Here is a 15,208-nt window from a genome sequence, read left to right on the forward strand (position 1 = left end):
TTGTGTCACTTTTTTTACCCAAATTCTGCGTAATACTAACCCTAAATTTATATTTTTAGATGCGTGAACCTACCTTGCGTCTAAAAAATGTTGCTAATCCCATAGCCCCATATTTATCCCCCTGAGCTAAAATGATGCACTGGTGGGAGGAGGGGCTAACTAATGGTGAAAGCTTGCTTTGCACCATTATTTGACGCCTGGTCAGACCGGGTGTTAGGGGACCTGTGGATTGATTGCCACAGTTAATCTCCATGGAATGGGTCCCCAGGTGCCCTCCTCAAGCCCCAGGAACACCCCTACCGACAACAGAGGGACACCGGAGGATGGGGGACCCCATCCCAGGTAAGTAGGGTAAGTATAGGTAAGTATTTTTTTTATTTTTTATGTGCCATCAGGGCCCAACTTGGGGCCCCCTGCATGGCATAGGGTGCACTGGCCATGCCCAGGGGACACTGGTCCCCTGTGCTTGCCATTGGGACGGTGGGCATGACTCCTGTCTTTTCTAAGACAGAAGTCATGTGGTATGGATGGTTTTGTGTCAAAAAATGATGCTAGGCTAGTTAGAGACATTTTTTTTTTATGTATGTGACGACCCTTGACAGAAGATCAGTGAAAAAGATACCACTCTTAAAGGGATTTTCCTATATTGTGCTAAGCAGAGTATGCTATACAACAACAGTCAACCAAGTCTAACAAAGTTTCAGAAAACAACAAGGCGTGTCTCTTTAATGCATGAAGGGATCAGGTGGAATGGTACTTCCTAAATAAGCCTCAACAAGAGTCAAACATTAAAACATTAAAAAAATTCAAGGACTACAACCTTTTGGCTTTGTGTTATGTGTGTTGAAAGGATTTAAGCTTGTCCTTTTTCATCACTGTGGTACAAATGCTATGTATAGCTAATCTGAGCACCACCTACCCTCTGCCCTCTGCTTCCTCAGGTCATGTCCCATAAACACCATTGTCCCAAGTGTGGGTGATATAGAGTCCCAGATGATCCCTCCCTGTGTGTTGGCCATGCTCCATTCCTCCTGTCTCCAGCTTATGAAGGAGTTATGACATTCTAAAACTTAAGAAATTATGAAACTCAAGTTCCATTTTAGGAACTGCAGTAATTGTGTACATGGCTTACACATGGACAGTTTGTCCACTTCATTGTCAAAGAAAATTCTCAGTCCAGTGGCCCTTCTGTCCAAATTTGGTGGAGGTAAGTCCTTGCCTCCCCACGCCAGACAGTAATCCTGTGTACTGCATGAACTGCAGCTGCTAGAGCTTCTGTGCACTCTTGCAAGACTTCCTTCAAGCACAGCATCGCCCAGGTCCCCAGAAGTCCGTCCTGCATTGCCCAACCTGCTGAGTTGGACTCCGACTTCGTGGGACTCCCTTTTGTTGTGCTGAGTTGACCATCGTGCTCAGGTCTTCTGAACACCTGTTCAGGTGCTGCCTGCTTCTACATGGGCTCTCCGTGTTGCTAAGCGCCCCTTCTGTCTCCTCCTCCAAGGGCGACCTCCAGGTCCTTCCTGGTCCCTGGCAGCACCCAAAACCTACAACTGCGACTCTTGCAGCTAGCAAGGCTTGTTTGCTGTCTTTCTGCATGGAAACAACTCTTTGTCCTCCAGCACGTGGGACATCTTCTGACCAAAGGAGAAATTCCTGGCATCTTCTGTTGTTGCAGGATCTTTGGCTTCTTCCACATGGAGGCAGCCCTTTTGCACCTTCATCCGGGGTTTAGTGGGCTCCTGCCCCCCCTGGACACTTGCGTGACTCTTGGACTTGGTCCCCTTCCTTTGCAGGTCCTCAGGTCCAGGAATCCGTCTTCAGTGCTTTGCAGTCAGTTGTTGTCCTTGCTGAATCCCCTATCTCGACTTTACTGTCTTTCTGGGGTAGTAGGGTAACTTTACACCTACTTTTCTGGGTCTTGGGGTGGGGTATCTTGGATACCCTTAGTGTTTTCTTACACTCCCAGCGACCCTCTACACACTACACTATCCTGGGGTCCATTCGTGGTTCGCATTCTACTTTTGGAGTATATGGTTGGTGTTGCCCCTAGGCCTATGTTCTCCTATTGCATTCTGTTGTGTTCTACAGTGTTTGAACTACTTTTCTAACTGTTTACTTACCTGATTTGGTTTGTGTGTGTATAATTTGTGTATATCACTTACCTCCTAAGGAAGTATATCCTCTGAGATACTTTTGGCATATTGTCACTAAAATAAAGTACCTTTATTTTGAGTAACTCTGAGTATTGTGTTTTCTTATGATACAGTGCTAAGTGATATAAGTGGTATAGTAGGAGCTTTGCATGTCTCCTAGTTCAGTCTAAGCTGCTCTGCTATAGCTACCTCTATCAGCCTAAGCTTTTAGAACACCTGTAATCTACTAATAAGGGATAACTGGACCTGGCACAAGGTGTAAGTACCACAAGGTACCCACTATAAGCCAGGCCAGCCTCCTACACCTTATGTGATGGGCCAACTCCAGAGGCACAGTGTGTGGCTAATAGGTGAGCTCAAGGTCCCCACACAGTATGAGTAGGTGTCTGGGTATGGAGTCGTCCTTAAGGGTTGGTGTATGTCTAACAGATATCCCTCGACATTTGCAGGTGACTCTGGTTACCCCAACCTCTCAAGACTACTGACCCCAGTGAGGAATGCCAGGACAAGGGCAGAGGCTACAATGAAGCACATGGGCGAAGTAGGTGGATTATTGAGAGGACGTTCGGCCTCCTGAAGGCCAGATTCCGGTGCCTCCATCTAACCAGGGGCTCCGTATACTACTCACCAAAGAAGGTGTGCCAGTTAATCGTGGCATGCTGAATGTTCCACAACTTGACATTGCGACGCCGGATGCCTTTTATGCCAGAGGATGGGCCTGATGATGGTCTTGTGGCAGCGGTGGAGCCTGTGGACAGTGAGGAAGAGGAGGCAGAGGAAGAAGATATTGACAACCGAACGAACATCATCATGCAGTACTTCCAGTGACAGACAGGTAAGAGACTGTCACTGCTCCTCACATATCTGAGTACTGAAGGACATTGTATAAGTCAGCCTTTTCACCTCTGTCTATGGACACTGATAGTTCACTTTGGCTTTCCATTTTACAGATCTGGGTTCCTCATTCTGCCTTCTGCTATATGTACTGCTGCCCAACAACTGTCATACATTGGTATGAGCAAATGCACATTTACATTGATATTTGTTTGTGGTGTTGTAATTATACATTTGTGAAAGAAAAGACTGACTACAGATTGGTTTGTGATACAAGGGTGTTTATTTAGGGGCTAATGTGTATAGGGGTATGTGGAAGGGGCTGGGGTGATGGTGGAGGAAGGTCCATAGTAGAGTCCAGTCTCTTGGTGTTCTGCTTTCCTACATATCTCATATCAGAGCTTACAGAACCTCTCTGGAATGCACTTCTGAGTTCAAAGAAGACCTTTATTGTTATTAATTCTGCCCCACCCACAAGTTCCTGAGAAACGAATTAGTAGATTTCAAGCACAAAGTAGTCGCAGCAAGAAAACAAAATATATCACAGTACTTCTCAGTTGCAATGTACACAGCAAATATATAATATATTCAAAGCAAAGCATAGAAGTCAAATTCATCACCGTTTGAGCAAGGCGGCAGGACCTAAATATTCAGCTTCATCTTTCTGGGGTCTGCAAGTTGATGACTCCGGTCAACTGCGAGAAAGAGATTATCTACCCAAACGGGAGACTGGCAACTGACGTCTAGGTCCAGCCTGAAGTCAAGCAGATTCAAATCTAACTCACTGTAGCCCAGAGTCATCCTTACAAAAGCGTGCCCCTTCCTCTCAGACTCGGGAAAACTACGCAAGCCTTTGGAGACTGGCCAGATCTCCTAGACTTCTCCTATTCCCAAGGCTGAGCAGAAAGGAAAACACCAAGGCCCTCATTCCGACCCTGGCGGTTTCAAACCGCCAGGGTGGAGGACCGCGGGAGCACCGCCGACAGGCCGGCGGTGCTCCAATGGGCATTCCGACCGCGGCGGTAAAGCCGCGGTCGGACCGGCAACACTGGCGGTCTCCCGCCAGTGTACCGCCGCCCATAGGAATCCTCCAAGGCGGCGCAGCTAGCTGCGCCGCCGAGGGGATTCCGACCCCCCCACCGCCATCCAGTTCCCGGCGGTTCTCCCGCCGGGAACCGGATGGTGGTAGGGGGGGTCGCGGGGCCCCTGGGGGCCCCTGCAGTGCCCATACCACTGGCATGGGCACTGCAGGGGCCCCCGTAAGAGGGCCCCTAAATGTATTTCACTGTCTGCTTCGCAGACAGTGAAATACGCGACGGGTGCAACTGCACCCGTCGCACAGCTTCCACTCCGCCGGCTCGATTCCGAGCCGGCTTCATCGTGGAAGCCTCTTTCCCGCTGGGCTGGCGGGCGGCCTGAAGGCGGCCGCCCGCCAGCCCAGCGGGAAAGTCAGAATCACCGCCGCGGTCTTTCGACCGCGGAACGGTATTCTGGCGGCCCCCGACAGGCCGGCGGCGACCGCCGCCGGCCAATGTCGGAATGAGGGCCCAAATGTACTCTCTCTTATCAGGTCTAGTCTGGTGTGAAGAAAACAGCTTGGTTCATCTTGTGGAAAAAAACAGCTTGGAAGAATACAGACATCTGTAATGTTTCAACTGCAATGTCTAACTCCACGTTAAAGCCAATAGGCAGCTAACCTAAATATCAAATGTAATGTCTAATGTCATGTCAAAGCCAATAGGCAGCTAACCTAAATATCAAATGTAATGTCTAATATCATGTCAAAGCCAATAGGCAGCTGAACTGAATACAAAATGTAATGTCTAATATCATGTCAAAGCCAATAGGCAGCTGCTAAACTGAATACAGCATGTCAAAGCCAATAGGCAGAATACAGAATGTAATGGCTAATGCCATGTCAAAGCCAATAGGCAGCTAAACTGAACAAAATATATAGGGGGTCATTCTGACCCTGGCGGTCGGTGATAAAGCGGCGGCCAACCCGCCAACAGGCTGGCGGTCCAAAAAATGGAATTCTGACCCTGGCGGGAACCGCCAACAGAGCCCGCCACTTTAACACTCCGACCGCCACGGCGGGACAGACAAACAGCGCGGCGGTCACCGCCAACAGGCAAGCGGCAGACAATGTACCACCCACCCTATCACAACTCACCAACCCGCCACCTTTTCCGGGGCGGGAGCCCCGCCGATAAAAACACGGCGAAAACAGACTACGAACGGGAAAACGCTCACCTTGCACTCGTCATTGTCTCCCCACCCCACCATCTTACATCCACCATACACAACCCAGGCATAGCCCATTCAACGTGCACACAGTGTACTTACCTGTTGGTATGGAGGACCGTAGAGTCGCGCATACTGGGACAGGACCCCATCCACAAGTTTCTCCAACTCTTCTGTAGTGAAGGCAGGGGCCCTTTCCCCAGTCGCAGCAGCCATTGTATCTCCCAGACCGAGGTCACAGCAGCACTTGCAGTATAGGTCCTCTCCTGTGGATGATCAGGTCTCGAGTGATTAACCAGATAGAAAATGGCGGTCACTCCCGCGGCGGCGCGTACCGCTGCGGTGCGTTCCGCTACCGCCGGCGCAGCTAGTCATTGGCTCGTGAAACCCATAGGGTTCGATGTTAACCAATGCGGCTTTGCGCCGCGGTCTTCGACCGCCTACCGCCACGGTGTGTCACGCCAGCGCATTGACCTCACATCCCACTGTCACACTTCTCAGGTCAGGCAGCCGCCATTACAAGGGCCCACATGGCTTAATTACTACTGCGTCACACAGGCCTAGGCCTTGCATTGCCACTCATACAAGCCATTCAATGCATTGAGAATCGTGTACTGTGCAAGCTGTAGTTACGTACCTGTGGGTTGCTTGACTCTGTGCTCCATGTTGTCCTTCCTAGGCACCGTCCGCTGGAACTTGCGAGGAGAAGGATGAATCCTCCCGTGTACCGACCGCTGGTGGACCTGTCGACAATGGAGGAACGTCATATAATACTTCGCTACCGACTTGACCGAGCCACTATACATGAACTGTGTGCCCAGCTGGAGCCAGCACTGATGTCCCCCATCCGCCAACCCACAGGAATTCCCCCTCTGGTGCAGGTTCTGTCAGTCCTCCATTTTTTGGCAAGTGGGTCTTTTCAGACAACAGTGGCCATGTCATCAGGGAATTCTCAGCCTATGTTTTCGAAGATTTTGTCCAGAGTGTTGTCTGCCCTGACGAAATACATGCAGAGCTACATTATTTTCCCTGAGGAGGGTGATTTGGCCACTGTGAAGGGTGACTTCTATGCCCTTGGACATATCCCCAACATCATTGGTGCCATTGATGGGACCCATGTGGCCTTAGTACCCCCAAAAGACGATGAGCAGGTGTACAGAAACAGGAAAAGTTACCATTCGATGAATGTCCAGGTGGTCTGTTTGGCTGACCAGTACATCTCCCATGTAAATGCCAAGTTCCCTGGGTCAGTGCATGACGCGTATGTTATGCGAAATAGCAGCATCCCTTATGTTATGGAACAGCTACAGAGACACCGTGTGTGGCTAATAGGTGACTCTGGTTACCCCAACCTGCCTTGGCTACTGACCCCAGTGAGGAATCCCCGGACCAGGGCAGAGGAACGGTACAATGAGGCCCATCGGCGATCTAGGAGGATCATAGAAAGGACCTTCGGCCTCCTGAAGGCCAGGTTTAGGTGCCTGCATATGACAGGGGGATCCCTAATGTACTCACCCAAGAAGGTGTGCCAGATCATCGTGGCCTGCTGTATGCTTCACAATCTTCCATTGCGACGCCAGGTGCCTTTTCTGCAGGAGGATGGTCCAGATGGTGGTGTTGTAGCAGCTGTGGAGCCTGTGGAGAGTGAAGAGGAGGAAGACGACGGGGACGACACGGACAACAGGGACACAGTCATACAACAGTATTTTCAGTAGCACCCAGGTAAGAATCCCCCACGCCATTTTACATTTACTTCTGGTCTCCTGCGTCTCTACTTTCTGTGTTTCCCCCCAGTTCCTTTCAACTGAATTGTGACTTTCCCTTGGCTTTTCAGAGCTGTATGACCCACTGTGTGACTTCTGGTTTGTTCGGCCATGGAGTAAAGCACATTGACATTGGTATGTTGTCATCACAATGTAACTGAACAATTTTGAACCGTTATGTGTAATACATTTGTTAAGAATACAAGCAGACTCCTGAGTGTTTTAAGTGCAATTAGTGATTTATTTAAAGTGCTACATATAGGTCCATGATAGTAAAACGGTTATGGGTGGGGGTGGAGTGATGTCCATGGCAGAGTCCAGTTCTCGGTCGCACAGGTGCATTGTCCATATGCCTGTGGAAGGATGGAGCAGGGGCAGTTCAAGGTTGGACAGGGTGTGGGACAGTGAAATGACATCCGGGGGGATCTTAGGCTGGCGGGGGTCTTGGCATCCTACTCTGTCTTCCTTTGTGATCTCAGGCTCCTCTTGCGGGGTGGTTGATCTTCAGCAGGAGGTGGGGTTCTGGTGGCCCGTCGTTGTGTGGGGGCCTCCTGTCCACTAGCGCCGGCGGAGGTGGTAGGCTGTTCCTGGTCCGGGCTGGTGACAGGGGCCCTTTGGGGTGCCACATGGTCCCGCAATGTGGTGACTATTAGGTTCAGGGCCTGGACGATGTTCCTGAGCTCCTCTCTGTACCCCATGTACCGTTTCTCCTGCTGTGCCTGGATCTCCTGGAACCTGGCCAGTACCGTCGCCATCGTCTCCTGGGAGCGGTGGTATGCTCCCATGATGGTGGTGAGGGCCTCTTGGAGAGTCGGTTCCCTGGGCCTGTCCTCCCCCCCCGTCGCACTGCAGCCCTCCCAGTTGCCCTGTTTCCCCGGGCCTCTGTCCCCTGGACGGTGTGCCCACTACCACTGCCCCCAGGTCCCTGTTGTTGTTGGGGTGTTGGGTCAGCCTGGGTGCCCTGTAGTGGCGGACACACTGCTGATTGACCTGTCCTGGAGACAGAGGCATGGGCCCGCTGGGTGGGTGCTGTGCTGATATTCCCAGAGGGGGTTAGGTCTGCTGTGGCCTGTGTCTGTGTTTGGGGAACCGACTGTCCAGAGGTCCCCGATGGTCCGGGCTGGTCATCAGGTTCCAGGTCGACAGAGCTGCTGTCCTCACTGCGGACCTGTTCTGGGGGTGGGATGGACATATCTGGACCCTCCTGGCCGGTGTGTTGGCGTTCGGGCCCTGTAGGGGTGAAAGAGTATGGTTATTGCTTCTGTGTGTTCCATGGCGTGCGATTTGTGGGTGCCCTTGTCCCCCAAGTGCTGGCATTCCCTTGTGGCAGGAGTTGTGAGGGTGGTTTGTGCGGGGGATGGGTATGTGCAGTGGTCATGCATAGGTGATGGGTGTCCATGGTTTGTGTTGGCATTCAGGGTTTGGTTTTGGGTTGGGTGGGTTGTGCTGGTGAGACATTGGCAGGGAGGCTGTGTGCTGGGGGGTTGGGGGTGAGGGTGGGGGTGTGGGTTGGCATGCTGGTGGTTTGGGGGGGGAGTAGTTGAGTCTAGACTTACCAGAGTCCATTCCTCTGCCTACTCCAGCGAGGCCCGCAGGATGCAGGATGTTAAGGACCTCTTGCTCCCATGCTGTGAATTCGGGAGGGGTGGGTGGTGGTCCGCCGCCAGTCCTCTGCACAGCGATGTTGTGTCTGGAGACCATCGACCGTACCTTCCCCCGTAGGTCGTTCCAGCGCTTTCTGATGTCTTCCCGGTTTCTGGGATGCTGTCCCACAGCGTTGCCCCTGTCGACGATCCTCTGCCATAGCTCCGCCTTCCTGGCTATTGTGGTGTGTTGCACCTGTGTGCCGAAGAGCTGGGGCTCTACCCTTATGATTTCCTCCACCATGACCCGGAGTTCTTGGTCCGAAAACCTGGGGTGTCTTTGGGGTGCCATGGGGTGGTGTGGATGAGGTGTGGGGTGGTGTTTGTGGTGATGTGAGTGGTGGTGTGTGGTGATGTGTGCGTAGATGTGGTGTGGTTGATGATGTTGGGTTCCTGTGTGTGTTGGGGTTTTCGATTGCTGTTCTCTCTCTCTCTCTCTCTCTCTCTCTCTCTCTCTCTCTCTCACCTTCTCTCCGATTTCCAACTAGTGGGGGTTTGTGGATGATGTGGGTGTGTGTTTTATAGTTGCTTGGATGTGCGGGGGTGGTGTTTGTATGTGTATCAGGTGGGTGTATTTCAAATTGTCCAATGTGGCTGGGTTTTGGAGCTGTGTGTGTATTTTGACCTCAGCGGTGTGTACTGCCAATGGAATGCCGTGGTTGAATGACCGCCGTGTGGATTCGTGGGTCGGAATGGCATGGGCGTGTTTGTGTTGGCGTGGCGGTGGAGGTTTGGTCATCTCCAGTTTATCGCTGCCCGCTGATGAGGCGGCCTTCCGTGGATGTCGGGTTTTTGGCGGCTTGGCAGTTGTGGGTCAGAATGACCGTGGCGGGTTACTGCGGCCGCGGCGGTAGAATGGCGGTCTTCTGACCGGCGGTAAGAGCCTTTTACCGCCGAGGTCAGAATGACCCCCAAAATGTGCTACTGGTGAACATTAAGCAACTAATATGCGCAGTGGTGAAACACAAAGTCATTGGTCAAAACAATTAATAGCATCACACTTGGTATCACAGGTGCATTGTCCAAGGGGGCATAGGAAGGGGAGTAATGGCAGTTCAAGGTGGACAAGATGACATAATGGGACAGAAGGATGACAATCAGGAGGGTCCTCTTTCCTAGCAGGGATCTTGGCAATGTTCTCTGTTTTCTGCCTAGATCGCAGGGACCGTTTACAGGGTGGTTCTCCTTCTGCAGGGGGTGGGGTGCAGGTGGGCTGTTGTTCCTGTGGCGGGGCCTCCTGTCCACTAGCACTGGCGGAGGTGGAAGGCTGTTCATCGGTTTGGCTAGTGTCAGGGGCCCTTTTTTGTGCCACTGCCTCCCTCATGGTCTTGCCTATGTCAGCCAGCACCCCTGCAATGGTGACCAGGATGGTGTATATGTTGGTGAGGTCATCCCTGATCCCCATGTATAGTCCCTCCTGCAGCCACTGGGTCTCCTGAAACCTGTCCAGTACCGTGCCCATGGTCTTCTGGGAATGGTGGTATGCTCCCATAATGTTGGAGAGTGCCTCATGGAGGGTCGGTTCCCTGGGCCGGTCGTCCCAGCATCCCTGTTGCCCTGTGCCTCCATCCCCTGAACCGTGTGCCCACCGCCACTGACCCCAGGTCCCTGATCATCCTGGGTTAGTGGGTTGGGCTAGGGTACCTGTAGTGGTGGACACACTGCTGATTGACGTGTCCTGGGGACAGTGGCATGGGACCGTTGGGTGGGTGCTGTGGATGTTTCCTGAGTGGGGAGGTTCTGTGGTGGCTTGGGACTGTGGCAGGGGAACCGACTGTCCAGAGGTCCCTGATGGGCCAGGCTGGTCATCTTAATCCAGGCGTGCAGAGCTGCTGTTATCACAGTGGGGGGATGGATATGGCTGGCACATCTGTCCAGTGACATTGGGTAGGAGTCCTGTTGGGGGGTAAATGCATTGTTATTTTATGTGTGTGTGCCATCTTGTGCCATGGGTGTGTTTCCCTCTATTACTGTGCTTGCAATATCCCCTTGGCCCTTGTATGAGTGGTGATTGTGTGCCCTGGGTAAGACTCTCTATTGGACATGCTTTGGTGATGGGTGTCCATGCATGTCTGTGATGGGTGTCCATACATTGTTGTTTCATGTGGGGCTTGGATGTGGGAGTGGTGGGGCGTAATGGTGGGGTGTGTGGGAGATGGTGGAGTGATGGGAGTGAGGGCGAGGGCGAGGGTGAGGGTGGGAGTATGTGATGACATGCAGGTAGGGTGAGGGGATGTAATAGTTAAAAGTTGACTTACCAGAGTCCAGTCCTCAGGATGCATTATTGCCAAGACTTGCTCCTCCCATGTTGTTAGTTGTGGGGAGGAGGTTGGGGTCCACTGCCAGTCCTCTGTACGGCTACCTCATGTCTGGATACCAATGAATGCACCTTCCCCTGTAGGTCATTCCACCTCTTCCTGATGTCGTCCCTTGTTCTTGGATGCTGTTCCACTGCGTTGACCCTGTTGACAATTCTCCGCCATAGCTCCATCTTCCTAGCAATGGACGTCTGCTGCACCTGTGATCTGAATGGCTGTGGCTCTACCCGGATGATTTCCTCCACCATGACCCTGAGCTCCTCCTCAGAAAACCTGGGGTGTCTTTGAGGTGCCATGATGTGGTGTGAGTGATGTGTGAGGCATATAACAGATCTGTATGATTCAAGTACATCTTTCACCGTAGATTCTGGCAGAGCATTGCAGAAAATATCAAGCATATTAGGGAAGAAAGACCCAGTGGCATATAATAATATCTAAAAGAACCTGAGTGTCCTCTATATTTATCTGAGGAACAAAACTACAACTGAAATAAAAGGAATAGATTAATCATACAACTGTAGAACAATAGCACCGTAGTACAAAACAGCGATGCAAAAAGACAATAATACAATAACACAACAAAACAATAATACCATACTACAATACAATACAATATAATACATTATAATACTCCTCCTCTGTTCCCCTGATTCCCTCATTGCAAAGTAAGGTAGGGAGGTCCTAAAATAACATGCAGACTTACCATCTCCAGCCACCTCAGAGCTCCACTACTAAACGACTAAGTTAAGTACGGTAAGATGGGGAGCACAAGGATGTCTTGTGGGGATGGTTAATTACAGAGGGGGTTATTCAAACTTTGGAGGAAGTGGTAATCCGTTCCAAAAGTGACGGTAAAGTGACGGATATACCACCAGCCGAATTACGAGTCCATTATATCCTATGGAACTCGTAATACGGCTGGTGGTAAATCCGTCACATTTGGGACGGATTACCACCTCCTCCAAAGTTGGAATAACCCCCAGAATGCCCTCCAAACGTAGGATACGAGTTAATGGTGGAAAAAGGCGACCAGAGCGGTCTGTAGTGATGGATGAAACCCAGGCCTGTGGAAGGGGAAGGAAGAGCTCAAAAGAGAGCATAGAAGGGAAGGAACGGAGGAGGAATGACAGAGTTATTAATGAAAGTAGTGGGAACAGAAGTGATAGGGAGAAGGAAGAGTGACAATTAAATTAAAAGGAAAGGAAAAAGTGAAAATAAAAGTAAGGGTGAGAATATAGGCAGGAGTAGTGTAGATGGAGATGATAATGATAATGGTAGTGATAGTGATAGTGACCGAGGGGCGGAATGAGTAAGACAGATGAGGGGAGGGAAGGGCAAGGGGCACATTTAAAGAGAGTTGGTGGGAATAATGTCAGTGAGGAGAGTAGAATAGAATAGAATAATGGATTGGTTGAAGAGGTGGCGGAAGGAAGGAAAAAATGGGGGTAAGTGGTCAGTGGGCTCTTTATAGGGCCGAATGGAGAACAGAGAACAGGCGAAAGTGTGTACATGTACACAATATGCATGCAACTGGAGCCAGTACGATGCGTAAGGGAGCACGATTGTGCTGATGTGTGGTATTAGAGTGTACGGACAAGCGTGGCCACACTTGAGCACTTGAATTGTGACCTCCGTAGTGGGAAGTCAGCTCACTGGCTCTGAAAGAAAGGGTGACCATGTTTGTAGGAACACATCTCCTTTATCTTGTAAGTTGTACATGAGTCGTTCATGGGAGACAGCCTGATACTTGCAGTGATCCATTCCCCGTGGCAGGGGGCAGTTGCAGCGCGCCAGTGCCTGAGGATACATACCTCAGCTGTGGTCTATGGGGTATGTAGTAAACAAAGTTGTGGTCAAGAGATATCGTACAAGTCTCCGGTATCATGCAGTAGTAAAAGGGGAGGGGTGTGGGAAGATGGTAAGGGAAGATGGTAAGGTTAACACATCTCTGAGGGTATCTCCCACTGATCGCCAAAAAGACTGAATGACTGGGCAGTCGTGTAGAATATGTGGCAAATCACAGCGGGCATGAGGGCATGTAGTAAACAAAGTTGTGGTCAAGAGATATCGTACAAGTCTCCGGTATCATGCAGTAGTAAAAGGGGAGGGGTGAGGGAAGATGGTAAGGTTAACACATCTCTGAGGGCATCTCCCACTGATCGCCAAAAAGACTGAATGACTGGGCAGTCGTGTAGAATATGTGGCAAATCACAGCGGGCATGAGGGCATCTCCAGCAGGAGGCATGAGACAATAACCCAGCAGTACCAATTTCTGGGGGGTCCAGTACCACTCATATAATGTCTTAAAAAGACTTAATTTCAAGCGAGCATCCAGTGCTCCGCGGTCTCCGGCCTCGATTAAGTCTGCCCAATCCTCTAATTCATATTCGACCTGCAGACGTACCTGCCACTTATTTTTGAGGGAGATGAGGAGGGGGAGAGAGAAGAGGTGTTGATTCATTAATGCCTGCAGTCCTGATATGGTGCCCCTCAAGCGTCCCCAGGTCTCCAGATATTGAAGTATCGGGGATTGGGGTAGTCACCATGGGGAGTTCCCCATGCATCTCTCCAAACAGTGCCTGAGCTGTATAAAGTGCCACAAGTGATGTACCGGAAGATCGAATTCCTCCCTGAGTTCCACAAATGACTTCAATTTGTCCCCACGTTATAAGCTGATCCACCCTCAGGAGACCTTTTGAGCGCCACTCCTCCCAGAAAATAGTCTTTCCTCCAATCAGAAAACCTTTATTGTCTCATATTGGTGCCCTGTCATGTATTTGGGGATCCACTTTCATTAAGCGATGTGCTTGCCGCCATGAATTTCGCGCAGTTCTGATCATAGGATTAGTGGTATAATGGGGTGTTGTTCCTGCATTTTGTCTAGATCTCTGTTAATGTCAATGCCCAGATAATGAAGACATGACTGTTTCCATTTGACTGACAATCCCTGAACTGACACACTTAGGGGGTCATTCCAAGTCTGGCGGGCGGCAGAGGCCGCCCGCCAGACTTCCCCCCTCCGAAATACCGCTCCCCCTCCGAAATACCGCTCCGCGGTCGAAAGACCGCGGAGGGTATTCTACGTTTTTCCCTGGGCTGGCGGGCGGTCGCCAAAAGACCGCCCGCCAGCCCAGGGAAAAACTCCCTTCCCACGAGGATGCCGGCTCGTAATCGAGCCGGTGGAGTGGGAAGGTGCGACGGGTGCTGTTGCACCCGTCGCGTATTTCACTGTCTGCCAAGCAGACAGTGAAATACTTGTAGGGCCCCCCCTACCCGGGCGGACCGCCGGGAACTGGATGGCGGTAGGGGGGGTCGGAATCCCCTCGGCGGCGCAGCTAGCTGCGCCGCCTTGGAGGATTCCAAAGGGCGGCGGTACACTGGCGGGAGACCGCCAGTGTTGCCGGTCCGACCGCGGCTTTACCGCCGCGGTCGGAATGCCCTTGGGAGCACCGCCGGCCTGTCGGCGGTGCTCCCGCGGTCCTCCAACCCGGCGGTCATTGACCGCCAGGGTTGGAATGACCCCCTTAGTGTTACTTGGGATAGTGGTAACACCTCACCCATATCCCAGTTGATCTGATACCCCAAGAGAAGTTCAAACTCTGATAGCATAACTCTGAGAGCTGGTAGTGAAGTAGGTAGGTCTGTGAGGGTGAGTAGAATATCATCATATAAATAAATGGTGAAGCAGCCACCAGGGACCGATATTCCGGATATAAGATTGAAACTGCGAATTGTTGCCGCTAGGTGTTCAATGGCTAGTAGAAATAATAGCGGAGATAGAGGGCAGCCCTGACGAGTCCATCTGTTGACAGAGAAGGTGTCTGATAGGAAACCACCACAGTTGATCTGGGCTGTCGGGCAGTCATACAGCAAACGCACTCAATTAATGAAGCTAGTTCCTAGACTAAAACGTTTTATCATTTCGAATAGGTGCCACCACTCTATCCGATCAAACATCTTTTTGGCGTCCAGTGAGAGGGCAAGGGATTCCTCTTGCAAATCTCGAGTCATCCAGATGGCATGGAGTAGCGTACGGAGGTGGTTCCTCAATAAGCGGCCAGTTACAAAACCAACTTGGGTGTGATGAACTAGGGAGGGAATGACCTTCTTGAGGCGGGGTGCCAAGATCCCTGCCAGAATCTTGATATACCCATTAAGGAGGGACATGGGACGATAACTACCGCACAGAAGAGGATCTTTGCCCGTCTTGGGTAGAACTGTGATGGAGACTTTGTTGGAGAGAGGATGTAAAG

Source organism: Pleurodeles waltl, chromosome 3_1 (assembly GCF_031143425.1).
Source record: "Pleurodeles waltl isolate 20211129_DDA chromosome 3_1, aPleWal1.hap1.20221129, whole genome shotgun sequence".
Lineage (NCBI taxonomy): Eukaryota > Metazoa > Chordata > Amphibia > Caudata > Salamandridae > Pleurodeles > Pleurodeles waltl.